Genomic DNA, 27,608 nt, shown 5'->3' with positions numbered 1-27,608 from the left:
TGGTCCGTACAAGGTGTTGCAAAAGATTGGTACTATGGCATACAAATTAGAGCTTCCTGCAGCGTCTCGAGTGCACCCAATTTTCCATGTTTCATGCTTAAAGAAAGTTATAGGCGACAAGCTCCCAGTTCAAACAATATTGCCAAAACTTGATGAGGAAGGAAAAATTATATTGGAACCGGAAGCAGTCACAAAAACAAGAACTCGACAGCTACGAAATCGATCAATTTTGGAGTATCTCATCAAGTTGAAGAACTTATCCACTAAAGATTCCACATGGGAGGATGAGAATTTTATACAGAAGCATCCAGAACTACTCAAGCGTTGAGGACAACACTTTTTTGAAGGAGAGGGGCATGATAGGTCCCTATAATACTAGTGGCTACCCCATTAATATTGTAGTTGTATCCCTTATTAATATTGTTGTGCCCCTATTGTCCCCATATTTTTGTTACTGTGCCTCACAGAATCCCTCTATTGTTATTTTTGTGGCTTTATATTATTATTGTTAGGTCGGGTGGGTTATATTGTGACTCCTTAGACTCCTATATATAGAAAGGAGGTTTTGTCATTTGAATCATCCAAGAATTTTTCATTTATGTAATGTAAAGGGGGTTGCCCCCTCAAAGAGGCTGAATTCTAAGGCGTTGATCTATCTTTTCTATCTTTTTCTTGAGCTAGTTCATAACAATCATCAGATATAAAATAGGCATACACAATAAAGTTGCAAATGTTGTCCAAACCAATCATAAATGCATCTACTATACTTAAGCATAAATCAGTAATGCATGAAAGCTACATTGAACAATATGCTCAAGATATAGACTTTAAAGATGTATATGCAGCGTTAAGTAATGGAAAAAAGGTAGAAGAATTGGATTACTATGTTAAGGACCGACTCTTGTATCATTTGGGAAAGCTATGCATTCCACAAACAGAGAGAATTAATATAATTAGGGAAGCACATACTTCTCTAATATCAGGTCATTTTGGGGTAAGTAAAACAATTGCACAGCTACAAAGATTCTACTATTGGCCAAGAATGCATGAAACAATTTCTAGATATGTAAGGGGGTGTACCATGTGTGCTAAAAGTAAGCCCTGCAATAGAAAACTAGGCTTGTACACTCCACTACCAGTCCCTTCCCGTCCTTGGGAAAGTGTTTCCATGGACTTTGTTGGAGGACTGCCAAAATCTAGAAAAGGTCATGACTATTTGTATGTTATTGTGGATAGGTTCAGTAAAATGTGTATTTTAATAGCTTCTAATAAGCGGATTACAGTTGAACAAACAATGAAATTGTTCTTTCAGCATGTCTGTGTGCATTTTTGGTTACCCACTTCCATAGTATCTGATCGAGACTCCCGATTTGTTGGGAAGTTTTGGTCAAGTCTGTGGGAATTAATGGACACCAGGCTGAAGAAAAGCACAACCTTCCACCCACAAACAGATGGCCAAACAAAGGTAGTCAATAGGACAATGATCCAATTGCTCAAGGGTTATTGCAAAAAGCATCCCAAGCTCTGGGATGAACACTTATGTTATGTGCAACATGCTTACAACCGCGCTAAAAATTCTTCTGCACAAAGATCTCCTTTTGAGACCTGTTTTGGTTTTATACCAAGGTCTCCCTTGGATTTTGTCTTTGAAAAAGACATAGCAGTTGCTGGACATAACGATGTGGACAAAGCAACCAGATTCATTGAATAGATCCAAGAAATTCACCAGGCAGTGCAGGAACAACTGGAAGAGAGCCCAACCAAATACAAGGGAAGGCATGATAAGCATCGGGTGGAGCACAACTTCCAAGTTGGCGACCAAGTCTGGCTGTGTATCAGCAAGGACAGAATGCAAGGTGAAGGAAAGAAGCTGAAGCCAATAAGGTATGGGCCTTTTAAGGTACTTGAGAAAATTGGTGAGAATGATTTCTGCCTTGATCTACTAGCATACATGCACATCTATTCAGTAGTAAATGCAAAAAATTTAAGACTATTTGAACCTTCATTAATTGAAGATCCTGAAGAGAAAAGTCAATTGCCTTCCATTGATGGTCTGTTGCTTGAATAACTCAATGAGTTGCAGGAAGATACAGTTCTGGACACGAAGGTCAGGACAACGCACAGAGGAGATGTTAAGTACCTAAGGATTGGACTCAAAGGTTCAAAACCCAGCAGTGCAAAATGGATAGAGATTGGACAAGTGAGGCAGCTGTATCCTCACTTGGTTGATGCTTGAAAACCAACTTTTGGTGGTCCAAAAGCCTTTTTTAGTGGGAAGGCATGATCCAAATGGATATGAGAGAACTCTCTAAGTCTTCATCAAACTTTTAAAAATCATTCCCAAGGCCCAAAATCCTTTAAAGGATCGAAAATATTGCAAAAGGGTTGCCCTTAGCATGGATGAGAAAACCTTCAGAATGAAGAAAAACACTACGGGGAGGCCCAAAACCCGTGAAATCACTAAAAAAAAGAGTAATTGAAGGAGGAACAAGTGATGCATAGTAGTCGTCCAATCTGGTCGATCAACGATCCAGATCATATTGGTAATCGCAATCGGCGGTAACCTTCAACAGAGATCGGCGCTTAACACATATATATGGCGACGGTGAATGGAGAAGTTAATATGGATCGTCGATCAAGTGTGCAGATCGACGACCCATATTACATCGCTGGATTGCTATCGGAGGATTGCGGAAGCACTTACAATGGCACAAGGGTTATTGTGATGAGCGATTGCAATATATCGCATCAGAATTGTGTAGAGGAGTGGTTACAATTGGCGGGGGTCATGTGCGATATGCGATATCGTGTCGGAACATGGATCGGAGCCGATATCGATACACCATGCGACAACTGGATGCGATAGTATTATAAAGGAAATTTGATATAATTTCAAGTCTGTAACAGAGCCAGTTTTAATGCATTTTCGCGATTTTCATTGTATTCCCAAAACACAAAGGGACAAAGCCATTCCGATATGCAATAGTGACCTGGGGGCGGACCTGATAGGGGAATGAATCATATTTAAAGGACTTTGAAGTCCGGTATATTGAGTTTTGAATATTTTTTCTATTAAAATGTATTTTCACTGTAAAAATAGAGCGCGACCGTTACAGGGGTTTCAGAGGCCCGAGGCACTCTAGCACTGTGGAATGGGTGGCCACCTCCTCTCCATGCGTTAAGAAATGATTGTATAATGCTGGCAGAGGGATTCAAAGCATTTAGAGGTCAAGAAGACTAAGAGCCAAGGATATGAAACGAACAGGCAGATCGGTTGGCTTTAACAGCCACAGACAGAGAGAAAACAAGTAGGCAGTGTTGCAAGAAAATGCACGACAGAGTTAGGACAAAGATTGAGAGCTGTGAGGGAGTCTGTGTACTCAGAGGAAGCTTGAGGGATTCAAGTGAGGCTCTTGTAAATGCATCTGTTGTGTGTGAGGCTCAAACTGAGCTCACTATTCTAAAAACTCTTCTTGAACACTTAATAGAGAGGCCACCACTAAAGGCTAGATTAGGAGATGTAGCCCAAGAGTATTGGGTGAACTCCTTATTAAATCTACTGTGTTTTTATGTGTTTTTCTATTATAGTCTTTTACTGCTTCAAAGTCTATGTATTTCGCAATCTAATTGATCCATTTCATAAAATAACATAGGCACATCCATGCACATGAGTCTGTAATACCTTATTACTTGTCTTAGATCTCATTTACAGATCAGTAGAGGTATTGATTACATGCTTTCAAAACTTCAATGGATGTAGTTTTTGTGCATACAAATTGTTAGAGTAAATGTCCTACTTACTATATCTTTTATGCACTAGAAAATTTATGAATAAATTATTTAATGGATGTAGCTCCCTATGTCTGAAAGTTTTTGTATGAATGTGAAACTGAATTTAATAAGTTGTTGAAGTGTGAATAGAGAATAAGGCATGTGTTACTTTTATAATCAAAAGCTTTCATTTAAAAAAATGGTTGGCGTTGGAAACAATTTTACAGTGACTAATTTTGTAGGAATTTGTGCAAATGAGCATAATAAGTTTCGTATGAGATGCATGTATTCATGGGTGAATTCTTGTGCTTCAATGATTGTAGAAAACAACTACTTGTGCCCAATTTATGTAGGTTCATTATTTTACTTGACACATTTTGAAGAATAATATGCTTCTGAATTGGTAACATTAATTTATCTTGCTGCAACATTCATTATACAATTCTCACGATTGAAGCATTAGCTTAATAATTGGGATTGAGAATTTTAATTGATGAATTTGGAAATGTTGTTGGGTCAATATATTTTGTGATATTAAGGGAAAGTTATCCCCGACTTCTTATGTTATATTCTTACATTGAAATAGTTGAAGGAACATGATTACATGATAGCTAAGTTAGTCATATTATGAGTAAAACAAAAATAAAAAAAATAAAAATTTGGTAAGGCGGGACCTTACATATGGTATCAGATCCAGGTTAAAACACTATCGGCTAATGGGCTGACATGCTTGCTTGTAGGTTCATGCATGAATGGTTATTTTGCATGCATGTTGAATTATTGTGTATGTTGACTTGGAAGCATATTGGTTACATAAAGAATATTATTATTATTATGTCATTTAGAAACTCGTGAAAGAAAAAGAATGGCTTCTTATATTCCTTTATATTTTTGTTAAAAAACATTCTAAGAAATAGATAAAGGACTTAAAGACATGTAGGGAAAGGACGTGCTTGAGAGGTTGGGGTTAAACCCAAGCATGTGAATGGTTTAATTTTCAATGGGTGAGTGAGATATATGGAGTGGATGCATGGTTTCATATATGTTTAATGCATTATTATCAATGCGATATGGGCCTACTAGTCATCTATACAAGTTGAAATTGTATCTACCAAGAAAAATATTAGCCTAATCTAAACTATAGTATGATGGCCTTGGTGTGTATTCTTTGGGAATGTGTAACAAGTGTAAGGCCAATATTCAATTAACATGATGATTGAGTTCGTCATGTTAATTTTGACTCTTTTCTTACCTACACTAATGGAAACTTAACATAAGCTACCTTGAAGGATGTCACTTTTAATTGTGAATGTAGATTCAAGAGTAATGTATGTGCATTAATTTGATGTGTTAAAATATGATTTGGGAATACATTCTTAATGAGTAAGAATGGAATTCCTATGATTTCTTTGACATGACTTTGTGTAGTTTGGGTTGACTTTATGCATCAAATAACTTGAAATTACTCAAATAATAGGTTGAGATATGACCTTCCTAATAAACAAGAGGCTTAAATGACTGGTGCATGAAGGGTTGTGGAAGCCATTTGAAGGAACACTTGAAGGTTATTTTTTCCCTAAGTTATGTATGGGTATGGAATGCATACTAGCATATATATATATGAGCTGATGTATGGGTGTGGAATGCATACTAGCATATATCTATGAGCAAATGTATGGTGTCGAATCCATACTAACATATATGTATGAGCTAAGTAATGAGGTAAGGTATGGGTGTGGAATCCATACTAACATATATCTATGAGCTAAGTAATTCTTCTGGTTAGAATGAACAAAAATATTTTGATGAAATCTCATAGACATGATTAAGGAGGATTGATTATGTGTAATTAAAGTTAAATGGATAGAGATTCGTAACATGAATTTGCTTGATATTTAAATCCATTATTTTATTTTTATTACAAATGAAGATACTAATATTGGTATACTAAACACCATTAGGTGGTTTATAATGTTTGGAATAATTGATTTTGATATATGGAGTCAAGTGTGAACTAGGTATCTATCCTCTAGTATTTTAATTATTTTGTATGTGTTGGATTTAGGTAGAATTAAAATGATTTTCAAATGATTGAAATGTAGAAAAATATTATTGTGGTAAGTTGATGAAATATCCTTTCTATTGACAAATTAGGTATAGGAAAGCCATAATAGTCTCTTTAATTATTTTGTCAATTGAATATTGGTTGAATTCTATTTAACCAAATTAATTAGAGAAATTATGAGGATTGAACTCATGAACTGCTCTAAACTATTGCTAGTTAGGTGATCGAGTCAAAATTCATATTGTTTATGAACTTGATGAATTGCTTTCTTGGAATTTGATTAACTTGTAAATTTTTAAGAGAATAACATGTTTAGAAGATAAACATTTTATGTGGTGAGAACTTTGTTTTATTTGAACTTAAAGAAAAAGGTATGTGATTAATGAAAAGCTTAGTTGAGTTCTTGTTTTACAAGAAGTGATATTTTTTGAGGGAGAAATTGAAGGAGAGTGAGATCACATTTTGATGAATTGGAATTCTTGCATGATTTAGAAGCCTAAGATTATTTTATTATATGTGGAATGGAAAAAATTGAAGGATTTAGGACTTTTGTTCTTGGATATATAGTTGTATGAGTAGTTAGTAACCCTGCAAAAGGTTATAATCTTTTGAGAGATAGTAAAATAAAAACTTATCCTTAGGCCAAAAAAGTCTTTATGATAGTCTAAATCTTATTTAAAATCAACAACATTCTTCATAATTTGAGAAATGTATGGTTTTCATAACTTGTTTTTTTGTGTGTATGTATTAATAGTAATGAATAAGACATGAAACCAAATTGATTGATTAATTATTGAATAGAAATCACGAGTGATTTTATAGTGGGAAATCAAGTTGATTTATAGTTATCAAGATAGATTCAATAATATAGATATTGTATTTGTATAATTACAGAAGTTGTCCTTGATTACAAGCCACTTTCGAAAAGATATATTTAATTATTTTTGGAATGAATATCTTCTAATTGAATTATTCATAATTGATTCTCAAGTAAGAGAAGTGAATAATAATGAAGATTATGGGAATTAAAGGAATGTTCTATGATACAAAAGTGGGCCAATGAGGACTATATGGAACCTTAGTTTGTTAGTTAAAAAAAAAATGGTGTCTTAAACCTAAAATTGCGATTTTCCCTAAAGATTAAGCATTTAGTAAAAACTATAAGTAGATCCTAAATATTTTGATTGCAAGAATGTCTTATGGAATGAAAAGGGGAAACTTGGATTGAGAAGACATAAATTAAGTGAGATGTAAGAGTGGGTTTTATATATGACATCATGTTTGTTGCATAGTTTCACTAGCAACTGTATGTGGATGATTTTATGCTTTTTGTATGCAAATTTTATTGTGAGATTGGATGGACCATTATTGTTTTTTTTTTACAACCAATGCGTGAGCTATTTATAACTTGGCAAGCTCAACGTACTATAGAACCAAGAAGATGACACATGTAGGATTCATGTAGACTATGAAAAATAAGAACACGTAGAATATCAAATTATTATAGATATCTTAATTATATGTCATATCAATTATATAAAATAGTATTTTGACATGGTACTATAAATTGTATGGCTAGTTTTGATATATAAATATTTGGCATTTTATATAGAAACGTGCCTAGTAATATGGCAAGGATATATTTTCTACTTGATTAAGAATGGTATGTTTCGGTTTTCATGGAGTTGCTTTCAATTTAGAAAACATTAAACTATGGTTTGGCATGAAGAAAAATATGTCAAATACATATACATAAGGTTAACACCTCAGTGATAGGAGAATCGAAAATAACTAAGTATCTTATGGTTGTAGGAAAAACTTCGGGCCAAGTATAGCCCAAGAGGGGGAGTATGTAGTGTCCCTTCTTGGTGAGAGGGTGATTTTGATATAATGCTATAATATTTATGTGTGAGAAACTTATGTACATGCTTATATGATATAGACCTGGTTTGGGTCACCTAGTTGTTGTGTGCTTCAGATAATATCTATGGTTGTGTGTATAAGAATTGATTTATGTTAAGAGCATATTATTGACGTTTTGTCTTTTGGTATCTTAGTTTGGCAATAGGTGTATGACATGGATGTTGATTCAAGATTGAGACACATAGATCCATGGATGATCATGGTTATGTTGAACATATGGTTAATTATGATTTATGGATGATACATGATTTATATGATTATATATGTTTAATCTTGTAATGAGCAAGATGTGGCAGTGGACATAGTTATTTGCACACAAGGATTCTCAAATATAAATGACTATGGAAGTCATGATACATGAATTTTATGATTTTATATGCTTAATCTTGTATTGAGAAGGATATAATATGGAACATGGTTATTTTCAAACAAGGATGTTCAAATTTAAAATGGTTGTGGAAGCCATTTCTCTATAACTAAAATGATTGTGGAAGTCATGCACAATCTTTGGTAAAATGTGAATAAGTTAATTATGAAATTCATTGATTCCTTTGATCTATGATATTATGATGTGTGCAGGTCTTGGAACAAGGCCTTACCAAGGAACCATCAGATGGGTATGAGTTCACAATCAGTACCTTAAGGTGAAGCGTGGAGTTTCAAAGCAGAGTAGATGAGAAGCCATGGGCATTAGGGCGCGAAGTCCTAAATATATGAAAGATAAAGACGTGGATTATTGTACCTCTAATAAAATGTTTAGGGTGTGGAGTCCTAAATATTAAAAAAGATCAAGGTGTGTATCTTGGATCTTTAGAGTAGATCAGGGCGTGGAGTCCTCAATCTACTAAGGCACAAAGATGCATGCAATAGGGGTGCGAAATCCCTATTCTCTAGAATAAAAATACCACTCATGGGAAGCTCAAGGATGAATTTCTTTAATAAAACCTCTTTTCTAACAATCCTAGAATGACTCTATAAAAATAGAAAGTCATGTCTAGCATCTCAAGCATGACTTTCCAAAAATTGGAAATCAAGTATAGTTAAAGGAAAATCACTTAACTTATCATTAATCAATCCTAATAGTTCAATCTCGACTTAATCCTCAATTTTCTTTTTTTTAGGCTGTGGTTCACAGACACCTTGGTCAATAGGTGGCACTACGTCCACGGAAAAATCTGGTCTGATCGACCCCGAATCTAGCCCCGCGGCCCACTAGCAAGGCTTGACCCCAAGGGCTTCGGGGAGATTGGACCTTGTGACCTCCCGATGGTGAGGCACTGATTTTGACCAACTGAGCTAACCCTTGGGGCTACTTAATCCTCAATATTATTATTATTATTAATATTATTATTATCTTTTATAAGACTATGATATTATTATTATAAGGGAATTACAAGTCACCTTCATCTTCTTAATTGCTTCACACCTCTCTCGTTGATGACTCTCATGGCTCTATGTAAATCTCTCTCTTTTAATAATACATTACACTCTATTTTATGCACTCATCAAAGAATGGTATATTCCTCTTACACTCATTAAAGACATGTCATAAAAGATTCATCTTACGCTCTCTTTAATGCATAAGTTACACTCTCCTTAACTAAGGCATGCATACCTCTCCTTAATGGCATAAGTTACACTCTTCTAAATGGAATACAAGGCATGCATATTACTCCTCCTTTATGACAAGAATTTGTTGTTCCTCCTATATATGTGTCTCATGTATTCTCACTTAGGGGGGAGAGGGAGGTGCATTGTGATACCAAGAGTTGGAGAGATTTGAAAAATATTATGAGAGTGAGAGACTTGGAGAGTAGCCAATTGCTTTCGAAATTATTTTGAAATTCCTAAACTAAATTACTATGTAGCTCTACCTGGTGGAGAAAACATGAGTGGTGTTGGGAGGAAGTGAAACTTATCTTCCTCAAATTGCCTTGGATATCTCTCTACTGTTATATTTTGGTACTGTTTGTGAGCTCTTACAACTCGAGGTTCTAGGGGGAGAAGTTTTGTCTGGATATGGCTGGGTGGAAAACCAGATGGTTCAAATGAGTTGGTTAAGGGATCAAAGATGGATCATATTCTCAGCAATTGGAGTTGAATATCTCTTCAGGTATAATTTTTATTGTCCTAAAATTATAGTATAGCTTTAGCATAAAATAAAAAGTAGAAATTTAAATTATTGTAAGAATCTAATTTTTGTTTAAGCTTATGTTATTTGGAATCTTATTGGATAGTTGAAAATGAAGACTAAGAGTGGTCTATATGAATGGATGTTTAGATCTCAATATGTTATGGAATTATTATTGGTGTAGTCTATTGTACTAACATTGGTATTGTAGCATTTGAGAAAGGAAAGACAAATATTGCTGAAGGTAATGGCAATAAAGAAATTCCAAAGGACTTGGGTAAGAGTTCATGAGTTATGGTTTTGTTTCATGTAATTAGAGACATGTTTTAGAAAGGGTTTCAGGATATTTTGCAAAGTGTTTGAAAAAATCCGTGAATGAGAAATGCTATTATTATTTTTATCATTATGCATGAATAAGTGTTAACTTGTAGCCCACTAGAGCAGGAAATGGATGCATACATAAAATATACCAGGAGGATTCACTAGATCAGCCGTTGAAATAAAAATGTTAAAAAAAACAAGAGTTTTAAAGAGAATCATTGAGGTAATTTTCAATCATTATGTATTGCAATAGTTCAAGATGCTTGCCATGGGTTTGTAGGAATGATTGAATGAAAATAACGTTTGATGAATCTCAAAGCCCTTCAATTCACTTATATTGGATGAAATGTTTTTGAAAGGCATTTAGACAATACATAAGTAATTATAATTTAATTATAGGTTGTTATTTGTTTTTTATAGCTGTAGATTAAAGCTTGCATGCCATCTATTTGACAAAAATTGTAAATGAAATTCCTGGAGTCAACATGTTTGTTGGTTTTTAAAAATGCATCTATGTGTGGTTTCGTACCGATTCAGGACAACATCAGTGGGTATCCATGCCAAATCACCTTGTAACCGCTGATTTGATTCGAAAAAAACCCTTTTAAAAACCTAGATCGTAAATATGGATGATTTTGCAGTTTGTTGTTGCCAATTTTGTTCGCTTGTTGTCAAGTTTTGGGTGAAAGAATTGGACGATTTAGTCATTTTTTAATATTTTTTAATTTGAAGAATAAATATATAAATTTTACGAGCCTAATAGGTTGAGGGAGAATCTTATATTCATGTCAAATTTCCTTAAGAGATTGTGGCTTCCAAGTGTTTGACAAAATGCCTCAATCGTTGTAGATTGCATGTTTGCAAAGTGTTTGTTAAAAGGCCTCAATCGCTGTAGATTGCATTCTTGCAAAGTGTTTGTCAAAATGTATGAATGATAGTAGTTTGTAGATTACATGCCTGCAAAGTGTTTGTCAAAATGTATGAATGATAGTAGTTTGTAGATTACATGTTTGCAAAGTGTTTGTCAAAACTTCAATGGATGTAGTTTTTGTGCATACAAATTGTTAAAGTAAATGTCATACTTACTGTATCTTTTATGCACTAGAAAATTTATGAATAGATTATTTAATGGATGTAGTTCCCTATGTCTGCAAGTTTTTGTATGAATGTGAAACTGAATTTAATAAGTTGTTGAAGTGTGAATAGAGAATAAGGCAGGTGTTACTTTTATTATCTAAAGCTTTCATTTAAAAAAATGGTTGTTGTTGGAAACAATTTTACAGTGACTAATTCTATAGGAATTTGTGCAAATGAGCATAATAAGTTTCGTATGAGCTGCATGTATTCATGGGTGCATTCTTGTGCTTCAATGACTGTAGAAAACAACTACTTGTGCCCAATTTATGTAGGTCCATTGTTTTACTTGACACATTTTGAAGAATAATATGCTTCTGAATTGGTAACATTAATTTCTCTTGCTGCAACATTCATTATACAATTCTCACAATTGAAGCATTATCTTAATAATTGGGATTGAGAATTTTAATTGATGAATGTTAGGTCCCTATAGTACTAGTGTAACCCCTTATTGTTATTAGTACAACACCCTTATTATATTGTTCTGCCCATGTAGTCCCCATATTGTTATTATTGTGCCCCATAGAAGCCCACTATTGTTATTATTGTGCCCTTACATTATTATTGTTATGTCGGCTCTGATTATATTATGACCCCTTAGGCTCTAATATATAGAAATGTGGCCTTGTCGTTTGTATCATCCAAGAATTGTTCATTTGTGTAATGTAAAGGAGGTTGTCCCCTCGAAGAGGCTTATTTCTAAGGCGCTGATCTATCTTTTCTATCTTCTTGTGAGCTGGTTTCATAACATTTGGTATCAGAGCTTTGGATTCTAGGGTTTCGTTGCTCCAAACTGGTCATCGTGGAATTTTTGCCATAATTTTTTTTTGTGATGTTTCAGAAGCTACGAAAAAACCCATTTGAGCCGAAATCGTTCTGAACTTTAGGTTCAAATTTGAGAGCTTATCTCGCTACATTTGCGGAGATATGATATGAGGAAATTAGGGTTTTTTCAGACTCCTGAATTAGATTTCAAATAGGTGACCTAGGGAAAATTGTCATAGCTGTCTTTCTGAGCATCAGATTGAAATTTCGTAAGAAGTTACAGAAAGATGATGGACTATAGTTTCCTGTGTATATTTTACATATCCGAAGGTCAAAACAGTGACACATGGCACTTCATACAAGTTCGCTCTTCCAAAAAGTTATATAATCTGGTCATCTGGGGAGATTGTGCATAAATTTTTCTTGGAGAATCCAATGTTGATCAGAATGGTGGCATTAGAAAGAGGACGCAGAGGGCTACTGCAGGTCACGATTTCAGAACTAAAAGATTCGAAATTACAAAGTTATAGTTGTTTCAAGATCGAGCTCCTAAAATCAAGAAAAGACGATATGAGGAAGTTTGACGACAAGGATTTGGTAAATTGGATACTATAGATGGAGCAATATTTTGATCTACATGAGGTGCAACTGTTACAAAAGGTACATATTGCATCTTCATATTTAGAAATGGATCAATTTTTATGGTATAAAGGGATTTGTTCTCGTAAAGCACTTGTTACGTGGTCAATTTTCATGGAGGAAATGATAACACATTATGAGGATACAAAGAGAAACACCTTCTTTAGCCAATTGATAAATCTCAAATAAAAGTGTTCAATGGCAGAGCACATTGTTATAGACATATTTGGGCGCTGCAACCCCAATCTTATATGTCGATAAACCAAGGGCTCTTTAACCCCTAAAAGTGTTGTTTCATACCCTAAAGGATCATTGTCAATTGATTACATCATTCCCCAAAAGTTCCACCTGAAAAACCACTCAGAATTGGCCAAAATTGGACCATATTGACTACCCCATTGTCAAGGTGCGATGCATACTGGCTTCTACACAAGCCAGGCGCGATGCATACTGAACAAGCCTTCTGTAGGGTGCAATGGGTGAGGATGGACAAATGTTTGAGACATTTTGCTAAGTGGATGATCATGGAATCTTCCAGAAACTTCTCCTATGACACTTGCCTCTCTGAATTCACCTAGGATGAGTAAGAGATCCAAGAAATCTCCAAGTGGAACCAAGAACAACAAGTGGAATGAAACTAATAAAAAACCCAGAGATGATTCACACCCTTGCAAACATCTATAAATGGATCCCTCATTTGAGAGATCTAGAGGTTGGAATTTTGTAATTTGTAAGGAAGTGTTGATAGTTTTTCTTTGAGAAAGAGCATTGTATTGTTGGTGATCTTGCTTTTCATGAGGTGAAGAGGGCTTTGATGCTGGATCAAATAGCTCGGTTGTAATTCTCCCTTATATTATTAATAAAGTTCTTTGAGTTTACCTCCATACAATCGTGTAATTGTGAATGTTGTTATTTGTAAATGCCATTGTATGATCAATGTATTTCTGATTCTGCATTGTTTATGATATAATAGATCAAGATGCTTTGATGGTGTTTTGTTACTTTGTCTCTACAGGTATTCATTGAGCGAGATAAGTAAGAGAAGAGGTGCAAGCTCTATCAAGGGAGAGAGAAATCAAGCAAGGAGTCAAGCGGAAGATCTAGTTTAGTCCCTTTGCTCCTCTCTTATCTATCATACATAAAGGAAATCACAAATTTCTTTGATTGTTTATTTCTAGCTGCCAATCCTAGTGGGACTAGTAGATCGAAAAGACACTAGTTTTCCTGGAAACAAAATGGTGATTCCACTGGGGAACGAATAGCTTGTTTGTTTGCTATTGATTGTTTGTTTTATAAACTATAGATGGAGCCTAAAGTTAGCCAGATAGCCTTCGAACCGCTTTTGATCTGCAATTGCGAAGTAGATGAATGTTGTTTCAGTCAATCTCCGGTTTATTTTATGATTTAAACATCTGAATTACAAGCATTCTAGATGCCCTATTGGTAGTTCAATAACCCCCCAAGATCATACCCCTGTACTTTTTTCTTTACTGTTCATAATAGCTCAACCTAAATCACTAAACTCAACTGCAAATTTGAGCAAAAACCCACCTCAGTTTCGTTCCCTGGTCCATCGCACTATCTATCACTGGAAGCCAGTATGCATCGCACCTCCCATGTGTAGCAGGTGAGATGCATCCCAGTTTCTGTGAGGCACAGGTGCGATGACTGAGTAATCTTATTTCTCTCCTTGAAATTTGGGTTTTTTGTCCTTGTTTTCAGCTCTCTTTAGTTGTTTTGCTGCTTATGAACAATATCTCATTGTTGAAGCCTCCTTGCTTTACATAGTTTAGCCTCCATTGGTTAGGATTAGTAAATGTTTTTATTTATTTTTCCATCATTTGCAGTCCTTAGTCAAAAATTTGTTTAAATTTAACTGTCGTATTAATGCAAAAAGTGTCGTAACTGTCATTTTGTATCAAAAAGTGAAGTGTCATTGAGTCTTCCTTCTTTGAGTAGTTGATTGAACTTTTTGTCATGTATTTGATTTGATTTGTTTATATTTGAAGTTTCGAAAGCATTTTCTGTTAGAAATTGAAAAGTGTCGTTTAAGTCTTCCTTTCATTTTGAAAAAGAAATTGTCGAAATTTCGCTTTAAAGAAAATATTTTAGATCAATACTTAGTTTTCCTTTTTGGAATTTCTCACATTAAGGGAATGAAAAACAAATACATGCATTGGAATTTGCATTTAGACTGTGTGCGAAAAATGATTTAGGAAAAGTGCATTTAGTGTGGGCTGTTTGCTTTCTATTTGAAACAATCGTAATCTTCTTTCCTTAGTTGCTAGGATTTTCATTGCTAAAAATAAACAACGATTGGTTATCATTTTAGATTGCATATTTAGGAATTTTACATATACATCATGCGGTGAACCTTGAAAGGCAAACTTCTAAGCAAGATCAACTCTAAAATAAATTTCAATGAACTTAACAATGCTTTGGAACCTAACACAACACATCTAGAGGTCTAGGCTAGAGACGTGTTCCGACATCATAAAATCTAGTAACTATCGTTTTCATCGAAGGTTGGGTGATTCCTCCTCTTTGATATGAAAAGTGCTAGCATGAACTTGTGCTTCCTGTACCGTTGAGTATATATTGGGAGACAACAATAGGCTTATATCCTTTATCCATAGGAAGCCGTGTCTGCCGCCCTATCGATTGCGATGCACTAAACACAACGTTCAGGAAGATTGACTACCATACATAAGTCCTTGGTAATTTCTCTTTAATTTATCACCAAGGTGTATTTTGCGGTTTTGCGATTGGTTTGGTAATCCCTCTGTCTAGATCTCTAGAGTAGTCACTTTAATCCCTTTTCAACTCCTTAAAAGAAAAGGTCCATCTGAGCACTTGTCACTTCAGGCTCATAAAAAATTGAAGGGGACTAGAGTCATCTTTATTTTTTTCTCGACTCTTAAAAATTGAAAAAGCAAAAGTTGTGTCAAAGCGTCATTAAAATTTATTTAATTTGGAATAACTTCCCTATTCCTTCGTTGATCTTAGGTTGAGTTAATGGAGTCTACCAATCATGGAATTCCTCTTGAGGGAATCCCAGTCCATTTTCTTCTTGGGGAAATATCGGTGCTCCTCATATGGCCACATTATCTCTGCTAGGTCTGACTATTGGCTTGCCAATGTGGCTATTCTCAACCTCCATGGTTCAAAATAATGTGATTCCTTAGCAATCAAATTAGCATCCAATTGATACTGAAGTTGACTCTTCACCTTCCTCTTTGTTTGTTTCTCCCTCCCCTTCTTCATCTTCGCTTGGTGAAAATAGTGATACTAGTAACCAAGTGCCTGAGAAGAAGAAGAAAGGAAAGGGGAAGAAGAAGAAGTTAGTGAAGCAAGGGGGAAACCATGAATCATCTAGTGAAAACCCGCACACTGAATCTCCAAATATCCTTGTCTAATTTGCGGGGAAAACCATTTTCATCGAGATTGTCCTTGCATTCCGCGAATCTTGAGAGAATGGTCTCGCAGTTCGCATCGTCTGGTGTCATCAACCTCTGGTGATCATGTTGACAACACACCATAAACTAGTGAAAATGAAATTCCTGGACAGAAAGGAAAGGTCAGAACTCCATGTGGATTATGTAAAGGGGACCATCGTCTTCCCTGTTTTCCTTTTTTGGATGAGGCCAAAAGAGTCTTGCATAACCATCCTGCTTCACCGCAACGACTTCCATCTAGATACAAGAAACTTTCCCCTAGTCCTTCACTAGTTGAAAATCCGACTAACTTAACTGAACCGTTGGTTCAAACTCCTATCGTTGAAAGTAAATATTCTGAGTCCACACCGGACCAAAGTCAACAGGTCGATATGGCAGTCGACCCAGTCTTGCTTTCAAAAGATCCACCTTCAGATGATATCATTCCCAAAGAGACTGAGAACGATACTTTTCAAATTCTTTTTGTCAATTCAGAGTCCGATGAACTTGGGGGCAATCCACCCGTTCCTTCACAACAAGAAGATAATTCCCCAGTTTCCACTACTCAAGGGTTCATTTCACCCATTTATTTGGTACCCCCTCCAAGCAGTCTAATCGCTTCCTTTGATTGGAATCGACTAGCAAGATATTGCCTTCCATATAATGTACCATTCCGAATCATAGTACAAGTTTACAAAATGATCGTGTCTAACACTATCATAGATGAAGGGGCTTCAGTGAGTATCCTTTCCTCAACTGCTTGGAAAGCGCTTGGTTCTCCATCGCTTATGCCTGTTAAACATAATTTTTCAGGCTTTAATAAAGGAAGCACTCGACCATTATGGATCCTTCCCAAGTTGCCGATAACTTTGAGAAGGAAAACCGTTCACTTAAATGTGATGGTAGTCTAAGGACCGTTAGATTTCAATCTACTCCTCGGACATGACTATGTTTACAACATAGAAGTTATTGTTTCAACACTCTTTCGAGTGACGTGTTTCCTGCACGAAGGCAAAATTGTCACTGTTGGCCAACTTTCGTTTCCTGGTTCAAACACAGCTTCAGGTCAAACATCATCTCTAAATGGTCCTTTTGCATCAAGAGTGTCTCTTCAACCTTGATTTTGTCCACCTAATTACCGTGAGTAGTTTGGTGAATAAAACAAAGCTTAGGGGGCATGCACCCTTGTCTATTTGGTGGACAAACCCAGCCGAAAAATAAGTTTCTTTGTGAGTTATGTGATTGGTATCTGACACCTTTCACCTTCATCTATTCTGCGAACAAAGTGCAGGACTGACTGAAAATCATCCTGCTTAACCACAATAAGTTTCCATATGGATAACTAGAGACTCTTATTTTATCAATGCTTGTGGGCATGCAAAACTTTTATTTAAGCAAAAAAAAAAAAAGACCAATTTTTTTTTTTTTAGCTTTTTAGCTTTTTAATTCCTGAGGTCAGGTGATTGGTTTGACACACCATTCACCTTCATCTATTATGCGGGCAAAGCAAAGGCAATTTTTTTTTCTAGTTGATAAAATCATCCTACCTAACCTCAGCAAATCTTTAGCTTTAATAGAATATATATATATATATATATATATATATATATATATATATATATATATATATATTTTAGCTTTGTAGTTTGGTCATTTCTAGCCTACATAAAAAGGTCATGAGCAATGTTATCGTATGGTTCAAGCTCGTTAAAAAATAAACCTACCAATGAGCATATGTTCCCCCAGAGTTCAAGCTCGTTAAAAAATGAACCCACCTTCGGTAAATAACCCTTGTGATCACAATTATATCAAACTTTTGAACCTTGGTTGTGTTTCCTCCATCACCTCCATCCGTTTGGCCGATCATACGCTTCCACTTGATTTTTTACTATTTTGAGGAACAACTGCAATGAGTGGTCTTGTTAGCCACCCTCTTCACATCACCATGTTTTGGGAAGTTCCAAGATTACCCAGAACCAGTTGCTACCCCGAATACCACTCGTTCCTCAAAAAACGAGTCCACTTTAAACCCTTTTCAGACTCGCTAAATATGAAAATATTGTTGAGAAATTGGCCTCTCCAGCTTGCTAAAGTGATTGGAAGTGCCATCCCTCCTATGTATTTTAAACTTTTCAGACCTAAGGGATTATCTCATGAAAAAGTTCGAGCGCTTGTCTTTTTCACCTCACTAAAGTAATCGAAAAGTCATCCATTTTATATTATTTTAATCTTTTTCGGACTTAGGGGATTATGTTACGAAAAAGAACTACTGGAGTTGTCTTTTCGTCCCTTTTCAAACTCTCTAAATATGAAAAGGACCGAGTTGTATTTGTCGTTAAATTCGTTAAAACAATAGCGACAAACTTGTCCACTCAGACAAGAACGAGTTTCACTATCGCTAGGCTCGCTAAAACATAGCGACAGGTTTGCTTGAAGGGAAAATTATAGAACAAGAAAATGTTTTGCTCCTCAAGATTGACAAAAATAAAGAGGTACTGATCAGAAATGACTGGGGAAAAAGGGAAGAAAACTTGAAGAATTTTATGGTAGCAGGTCGCTCTTGAACATGACACTTTCACTCCATCACCATAATTGAGTCCGGTTGGGTTTTTCCATTCACTGGTCATACCATACCATCCATCTTTTGGGGTTAACGCTACCAATCCATCCAGTGTCGCCGATATGTTCAAGTGAAGTCATTCAGAGAATTCACCATCCAGCCAATGCCTCATCCACTGCAATACCTTCACCCTCTATTTTTCATAACCGCCATTCCTGAACATTGTATCAATAGATCGTTTTCACCTCCAGAAAATCATTTGCTCCATTTCATGTCGTAGATGTGGGATAGATTAAGGCCCTCCTACGACGGGTCAATTCTTTTTAACATCAGCTCATTATCCAAGAAGTTGACTTAGAAACAACCCTTTCAGTACTTTGAAGCTTGCGGGCCTCAATGGCAAGTTTCTCACTTCCGGTGACAGGTACACATCAATGGCCTTCGACTGAAAGACTTTGCGTGGTGTTCGACATCAGATCATATATTCACACCACATAAATTATACTGTAGTACCTTGAGGATCATTATCATTATCAGTGATTCCTCTCACGCTTGTTAACAACTTACATTATTGGCTGGTAATCAGGCGATGTCTTTCCATGTTCGACTTCAAGACATATTTTCGCATGGATCGACTTGTACATCGGGCGAAGATTAAATGAGTTTTGAAGACCCCGGATCTAGTTTCAACCATCCAGGCTGCGACATATTCAGGAACATAAAAACATCAAGTGTACATAGAAGCTACACAGATAGTCATCTAAGCCAAGGAAGATGACTCTTCATGTGAAGAATCACCAGTCTGCAACAACAGACGATTGTCTGTCGTATGTACATAAAAATGAATTCATAAAGCTGAGCATGGGAATGCCTGCCTCAGCTAGATCATGAAAATAATATGATGATGATGTATTGTATTGTATCTTATACATGTCACCTTCTAGTTCGAATACCTCGGATCCTCATGATAAAGCATTTCACCCAACATCAAAAGATTTACAGCTTCATGCTTTAGGGGGCAACTGTTATAGACATATTTGGGCGTTGCAACCCCAATCTTATATGTCGATAAACCAAGGGCTCTCTAACCCCTAAAAGTGTTGTTTCATACCCTAAAGGATCATGGTCAAATGATTACATCATTCCCCAAAAGTTCCACTTGAAAGACCACTTAGAACTGGCTAAAACTGGACCATACTGACTGCCCCACTGTCAAGGTGCGATGCATATTGACTTCTACACTAGCCAGGTGCGATGCATACTGAACAGGCCTTTGGTAGGGTGCGATGGGCGTGGATGGAAAAATGTCCGAGACAGTTTGCTAAGTGGATGATCATGGAATCTTCCAGAAACTTCTCCTATGACACTTGCCTCTCTGAATTCGCCCAGGGATGAGTAAGAGATCCAAGAAATATCCAAGTGGAACCAAGAAAAACAAGTGGAATGACACTAATCAAAGACCCAAAGATGACTCACACCCTTGTAGACATCTATAAATGGATCCCTCATCTGAGAGATCTAGAGGCTGGAATTTTGTAATTTGTAAGGAATTGCTGATAGTTTGTCTTTGAGAAAGAGCATTGTATTGTTGGGTGATCTTGCTTTTCATGAGGTGAAGAGGGCTTTGATGCTAGATCAGACAGCTAGGTTGTAATTCTCCCTCCTATTATTAATAAAGTTCTTTGAGTTTTCCTCTATACAATCGTGTATTTGTGAATGCCATTGTATGATCAATGTATTTCTAATTCTGCATTGTTTATGATAATAGATCGAGATGCTTTGATGGTGTTTTGTTACTTTGTCTCTATAGGTATTCATTAAGTAGGATAAGTAAGAGAAGCAGTGCAAGCTCTATCAAGGGAGAGAGAAATAAAGCAAGGAGTCAAGCAGAAGATCCATGTTAGTCCCTTTGCTCTTCTCTTATCTATCATACATAAAGGAAATCACAAATTGCTTTGATTGTTTGTTTCTAGGATAACTACCAATCCTAGTGGGACTAGCAGATTGAAAAGACACTAGTTTTCCAGGAAATACACATCGAGGACTTTCAAAAATTGAATATAAGGGTAAATGATATTCTAGAGAAGCAAATGATTGATGTCTTCATAGGTACTTTAAAGGATAACATTCAACATGAGGTTCGTCTTTGGGAACTTGATTCATTGGATAAGGCATTCAGGTGGGCACGGAAAGTGAAATTATGGAAATAAGGAATCCCACCACTCATGACTATAATTATGGAAGTGTTTTTTCTCCTAGTCTTCCACAACCTACAATGTTTACACCACAACAATTGGAAGAAAAAAGAGAAAAAGGGCTTTGTTACAATTGTAATAGCAAATGCACTAAAGGTCATAAGTGTGCGAAGAAGAAATTATTTTACATAGATTATGAAGAGGAGGAAGAAAAGGATCAAGAAACATCAAAAGAAGAGTATATACACCAAGAGCCAACCCCAGAGAAAGAAGAAATGAATTCGACCATATCTTGTAAAGAATTGGCAAGAATTACCACTCAAATTCTCAAGATAGGACATATCAAGAAGAAAAAGGTTCAAGAAGTGAAAGATCACATCGAAAAAGAAGAAATGAATCCAACCTTATCTTGTAATGCATTGGCTGGAATTACCACTCCTCAAACTATCAAGATAGGAGGACATATCATGAAGAAAAATGTTCAAGAAGTGAAAGATCACATCGAGCATCAAGAAATGAATCCGACCATATCTTGCAAAGCATTGGAAAAAATTATCACTCCTCAAACTCTCAAGATAGAAGGACATATCAAGAAGAAAAAGGTTCAAGCAGTGAAATATCACATTGAGAATCAACAACAATTTATCTAACGTTTAAAGGATAACACCACTGTGGTGCAGAATCGAATGAAACAAGAAGTAGATCAACATCGCAGTGAAAAAAGTTTTGATGTAGGTGATTGGGTATTTTTACGGCTACATCTTAAGCAAGCTATTTATGAGAAGTAAATGTTGGCAATACTACATGCACTTAAGAAATGGAGACCTTACCCAATGGGAAGACACTTCAAGGTAAAAATGGATCATGATAGTCTTAAATACTTTTTAGAACAAATATTATCTTTAGAAGAACATAAAAAATGGGTCACAAATATGTTGGGTTATGATTTTGACATCATCTATAGAAAAGGGAAGCGAAATTTTGTTGCAAATGCACTCTCAAGGAAGGATGAGTATGTGGAAGCATTGTTTTGTGCTATTTCTATTATCCAACTAGATTGGATAAACGAAGCAAGGGATGAATGGAAGAAGGACGAAGAAGTGTGGCCACTCATTCAAAAGTTGCAGAAGATCCCTATTCAAAAAATATTGCCAGAACTTGAAGAGGAAGGAAAAATCATATTGGAACCTGGAGCAGTCACAAAAACAAGAACCCAATAGCTAAAAAATTGATCAATTTAAAAGTATCTCATCAAGTGGAAGAACTTACCCACTGAAGATTCCACATGGGAGGACAAGATTTTATACAGAAGCATCAATAACTACTGAAGTGTTGAGGACAACACTTTTTGAAGGAGAGGGGCATGTTAGGCCCCTATACTACTAGTGTAATCCCTTATTTTTATTAGTACAACCCCCGTATTATATTGTTGTACCCATGTAGTCCCCATATTGTTATTATTGTGCCCCATAGAAGCCCACTATTGTTATTATTGTGCCCTTACATTATTATTGTTATGTCGGCTTTGATTATATTATGACCCCTTAGAATCCTATATATAGAAAGGAGGTCTTGTCATTTGCATGATCCAAGAATTGTTCATTTGTGTAATGTAAAGGAGGTTGCCCCCTTGAAGAGGCTGAATTCTAAGGCGTTTATCTATCTTTTCTATTTTTTTGTGAGTTGGTTTCATAACAATGAATTTGGAAATGTTGTTGGGTCAATATATTTGTGATACTAAGGGAAAGTTATTCCCGGATTCTTATGTTATATTCTTACATTGAAATAGTTGAAGGAACATGATTACATGATAGCTAAGTTAGTCATATTATGAGTAAAACAAAAATAAAAAAAATAAATATTGGTAAGGTAGAGCCTTACATAAGAACCCTGATGAAGTCCATAAGTTCCACAATGATGAATAGGACTCCCAAAAGTAGTGAACAAGGGGTTGGCCCCTTGTTCTCTAAATAATAAACATGTGGTGCTCCCAATGGGTGTGAGGGCACACAAGTAACATCATGGGTTTCGAAGTAGGTCGAAGATACCTGTAGACCATCTGTAAGGGCTCCGATGATGGCATAAGTGATGCCACATCATCATACAAGTACTAGGTCATATTCCAAGTGCGCGGTACAACTATGGGCCGACTAGGCATGGTGATAAACTAGGTGCATCTTCCTTGTGCAATAGGTGAATCTCGAGCAATATCTGAACATATTTTGGGATCCATGGAGTTCTGTCTACTGCTGTGGAGGCCATGGATCTCAACAAACACCCTACACGTGCTAATGTATCCCTCTAGAGGGTTAGGACCCCGTATAGGGAGACCAAACCCAAAATGGAGACCATATGAAATCCTGCATAAGATCCATTGTTTTCCCTAGCCTTTCAGTACAACAATTCATCAAAGGAAATTGAGTTGAAGAGCTTATAGATCATGTACAAGAAGTGGGCACTTCATAATGGCATTCCCTTCCATAGTGGGCTTTGGCATGTGCTAACGTCTCCAAGATCAAAATGGGGCTAACCAAGTATCCTATTAGGTGGTTTCTACCTTAAAGGGGATAGTATGTCCAACGTGCATCCTTCTAAGGGTGGTGGCATGTGATAAAGAGATGAATAGAGTAGGGAATGAAAGGGGTAGCCATGGGCCACATGCTAGGGTACAACAGTAGCTAATAAAAGGGAAGCCCACAATTGGGTATATAATGTATAGAAGGGAGGAATTGTGGTACATGAGATGCCCTGACCTTGATTTTTCCACCCTTATTTATATGCCTTTTACATTTTATGATTTTTCTTTGATTGACTTCTTGGGGCTCATGGGATAAGAGCATGATGTGTAAGGTATAACAGTGGATATCCCCTTTAAGGTAGGGCAGTTCATTTCCCACCAGGTTTTGGGACAATCATGGGTTCTTGAATGATAAATGAGGCTCATATAGGGCCTATAGGAACCAGGGTGATAGCCATGAGGATGGGGTAAAACTCATGCATTATCTTTTCCCCACGTGATAAATGTGTTTGTCCCGACCATCTTTTGCATTTTGTGGTACATTTTCTTGTTGAATGTGGCCAATTATGCTTTTACTTTTCTTTTCAGCTACATCAACCTCTAGGGCATCATTCCAAGCCTGAACCAAGGTGTGGGAAAGGGGAGAGGGAAGGATAACCCTATGTGTAGCCAGTGGAGGGATGTAGACCCAGCTGGGAGAAATGATGAATGGGGCTATAATGAGTGGAATGGGAGTGATATATGTGGATAAGGGAGAAGGACCACACAACCAAAATCAAGGTTTCCCATGTAGTGCCATCCCTAAAGCCTAAAGTTCAGTCAAAGAGATTCCAGAGGACTCAGGTCCAGGGTTAACATCTAAAAGAGGTCTGGGGGAGAAGAGAACAAACCTAATCCACTCTTTCTACCAAATCCCCCCATTAATCCATGCCCATAATTATCCATGATAAGAAAACTACAATACTCAATTACCAAATGAAAAGGCATAGCTTTAGGTTTGGGAGGCCCATCTTCAAACATATGATCATGACAGATGGGTGAGGGACCACATGACTGGCATAGGTGGCGGAGAAATGGGGTAGTTGGTGACTGCAAGGGGTTACTGGGTACCGGCTAAGGACCATCTTCTAGAAAAACAAATTCTAGGGATATCACCCACAAAATGGTGGGTAACAAGACCTACAAATACTCCTTAGGTGGAGATGATGGGATAACCAACCTCTTGAAGAACTCCTTACAATGTCACGAAATTATATTATTTATTTAGGAGTCTTCATGTTTTTGGGAGTTCTTCATAGGGCATAGACCATCCATCACTTTAAGTCATGAGTCATTCATGTCATAATTCCTTTCATCGGAAAGTGATCCATTAGTTCATATCTGGGCTTCCTTTATGCCATGTTGCCTTCTTTATGCCATTTTTCCTTAAGGATCTTTCATCATACTACATGGACATCAGTGGTGGAAGGTATCCATATATCTTCCCTTGGAAGCCTTGCATAAGCCCATGATCCAGGTGGATATTGGTGGCCACCTGCCTATTCCACTTGGACCCCCAACTGCGTCTCTTTCAATTTTTCGGTTCCTTAGTTGTAGCATAGTTTACTATTTTTGGCAGTTTTTCAGGTCCTGAACTTCCGGAGTTGTTTTGAGGCCCTAAACGATGTTTTTAGGGAAAACGGAGAGATTGAAAATGTTCCAAATTGACTTGCCTATTTTTTTTAAATTTCTCTTCGAGATCTTCGAAACGAGGTATTATGATAGCCAAATGGAGAACGTATGCCAAAGTTACGACCCCGTGAAGTTGATGTATCAATTTACCCAAATGGGGCCCACAGTTTTGGCGCTTCATCTCCTAGGGCTAGGTTTTTGGATGTTTAGGGTTTTTCATTGTTTCTCAATAATAAATAGGCCTTTTAGCCTCATTGTAACACAGTTCAGAGGCATGTAGCCGCCACATCTCTCCTCAGAGATAAGCTACCATCGCTCGAGCTATCTTATTTCCATTCTGTTTGTAAGCATAGTTCAATATTTTTCCATTAATGAAATGAAGTGTTTTTCTGCTGCATCTCTGTGTTTATGATTATATCTATAATTTGTTGCGTTCATGTTTAATTTCGGATAAGTGGTATAAGAGGGGTTTGCTCTTTCTCTGTTTTTCTTTGCATGTCCCCAACAAGGTCAGGGTATAAGGAATTAGGGCTTCATCTAGTTGAACCATTGTAGGATCAACCTCAAAAAACCCGACGAACTCCCATGGCGGAAGAAAAGAGAGATGATCACTGCCTACCACCATCTCTTTGATCACTGCAAAGCAATGCCATAAGATCATTTCCCAAACTAGGAAATTTGTTTTCCTTATGATTCGCCCCCAAGGCAAGAAGAAGGTTGTGGCCACGACTTCCAGGTAGGGCTCCTTTGCACAATAGCAATAGATGGACAAGGTCGTGGAGGAGTACATGGACATTTTCGCTTCACCCACAGGGGTACCTCTGAACTGTTAGGTCAAGCACTCCATCGATCTGACCTCAGATGTGTCGCTGCCCAATGGATCGATCTATCGATGCTTTTTTTTGGAGAATGATGAGATCAAGAGGTAGATTCAGGAACTACTATAGAAAGGGCACATCAAGCCAAGCTCATCACCCTGTGGGAGCCCGATTGTATTGGTATAGAAGAAGGATGGGACTTGGAGACTCTCTATTGACTATTGGGCACTAAACAAGATCACTGTCTGGAATAGGTACCCAATCCCTTAGATTGATGACCTTTTGGACCAGCTCAAGGGGGCCAAATATTTTAGCAAGATTGAATTGAAGTCGGGTTATCACCAGGTTCATATCAAACCCTCCGATGTGTGGAAGGCTGCCTTCAAATCCAAGGAGGGCATTTTCGAATGGTTGGTCATGCCAATTAGATTAACGAACACCCCTGCAACCTTCATGAGACTGATGGACGACGTCTTGCGGCCCTTCACCAATGCATTCATGGTGGTGTATCTAGATGACATCTTGATCTTCAACTAGAGTTGGGAAGAACACCTCCACCATATTTGACATGTTCTTCAAACCCTTCGACAACACAAGCTGTGTGCTAACTTGGAGAAATGTACCTTTGGCCTGACCCAGGTTCAATATTTGGGGTACATCATTGATGAGTAGGGTGTACATGTGGACCCATTCAAGATACAAGTCATTCAAGAATGGCTAGCCCCAACCACTCTAACAGAGCTCTGCATCTTTTTAGGTCTTTCCAATTTATACTGCAGGTTCGTGTTGGGGTTCTCTCATATCGCTTGGCCTTTCAATCAAGTGATCAAGGGTGGAGCGAAAGCAAAGTTCTTTTGGTCGGAACCTAGTAGCAAGTGTTCTCCAAGTTGAAGAATCACCTTTGCTCTGCACCAGTTCTCACATTACTAGACCTGCAACAACCATTTGAGGTTGAGACAAATGCCTCCGACTATGCTATTGGGGCAGTTCTTACTCAACATGGGCATCCAGTGGCTTACCACAGTGAGACACTTTAAGACACAGTCCAAAAGTACCCCACTTACGACAAAGAAATATATTCCGTTATGCAAGCCTGTCATCAATGGAAACATTACATTCTGGGGAAGGAAACGATCATCCACACAGACCATCAACCTATACAGTTCGTACAGACACAAGGTAAGTTGCAAAACGATCACCATCAGAAATGGTCCACCTATTTGCAACAATTCCATTTGAACATTAAGTATAAGAAGGGCAACACCAATAATGTCACTGAATTCCTCAGTAGACCACCTGTCATGGTGCTGATCACTGTGCTCGACTCCTGTGGGCATGAGACATGGGGTGGCCACATGTTTACAAGAGAGATATAGAATTCAACAACATATACCAGACACTCCTGGAGGGGAAGAAAGTTCCAAATTTTCACCTCCAGCACTGTTATGCCACTTGGGACACATATGTGTTCGTTCAAGTGAGCGTGCCAAGATGATTTGGGAGGTGCACTACAGTTGGGTTGCTGGACATTTTGGAGTAGAGAAAACAATGGCAATATTGTAGAAGTATTTTTATTGGCCGAAACTTCGTCAGGATGTTGGGAAGTACATTAGATTCTGCACTGCCTGTGCCATTTCCAAACCAACCATCAAGAAGCAAG

This window comes from Pinus tabuliformis, chromosome Q (genome assembly GCF_031772625.1).
Source record: "Pinus tabuliformis cultivar Carrire ecotype Pingquan chromosome Q, CPIR1, whole genome shotgun sequence".
Taxonomy (NCBI): domain Eukaryota; kingdom Viridiplantae; phylum Streptophyta; class Pinopsida; order Pinales; family Pinaceae; genus Pinus; species Pinus tabuliformis.
The sequence above is the reverse complement of the archived record's forward strand: the minus strand, read 5'-3'. Positions refer to the sequence as shown.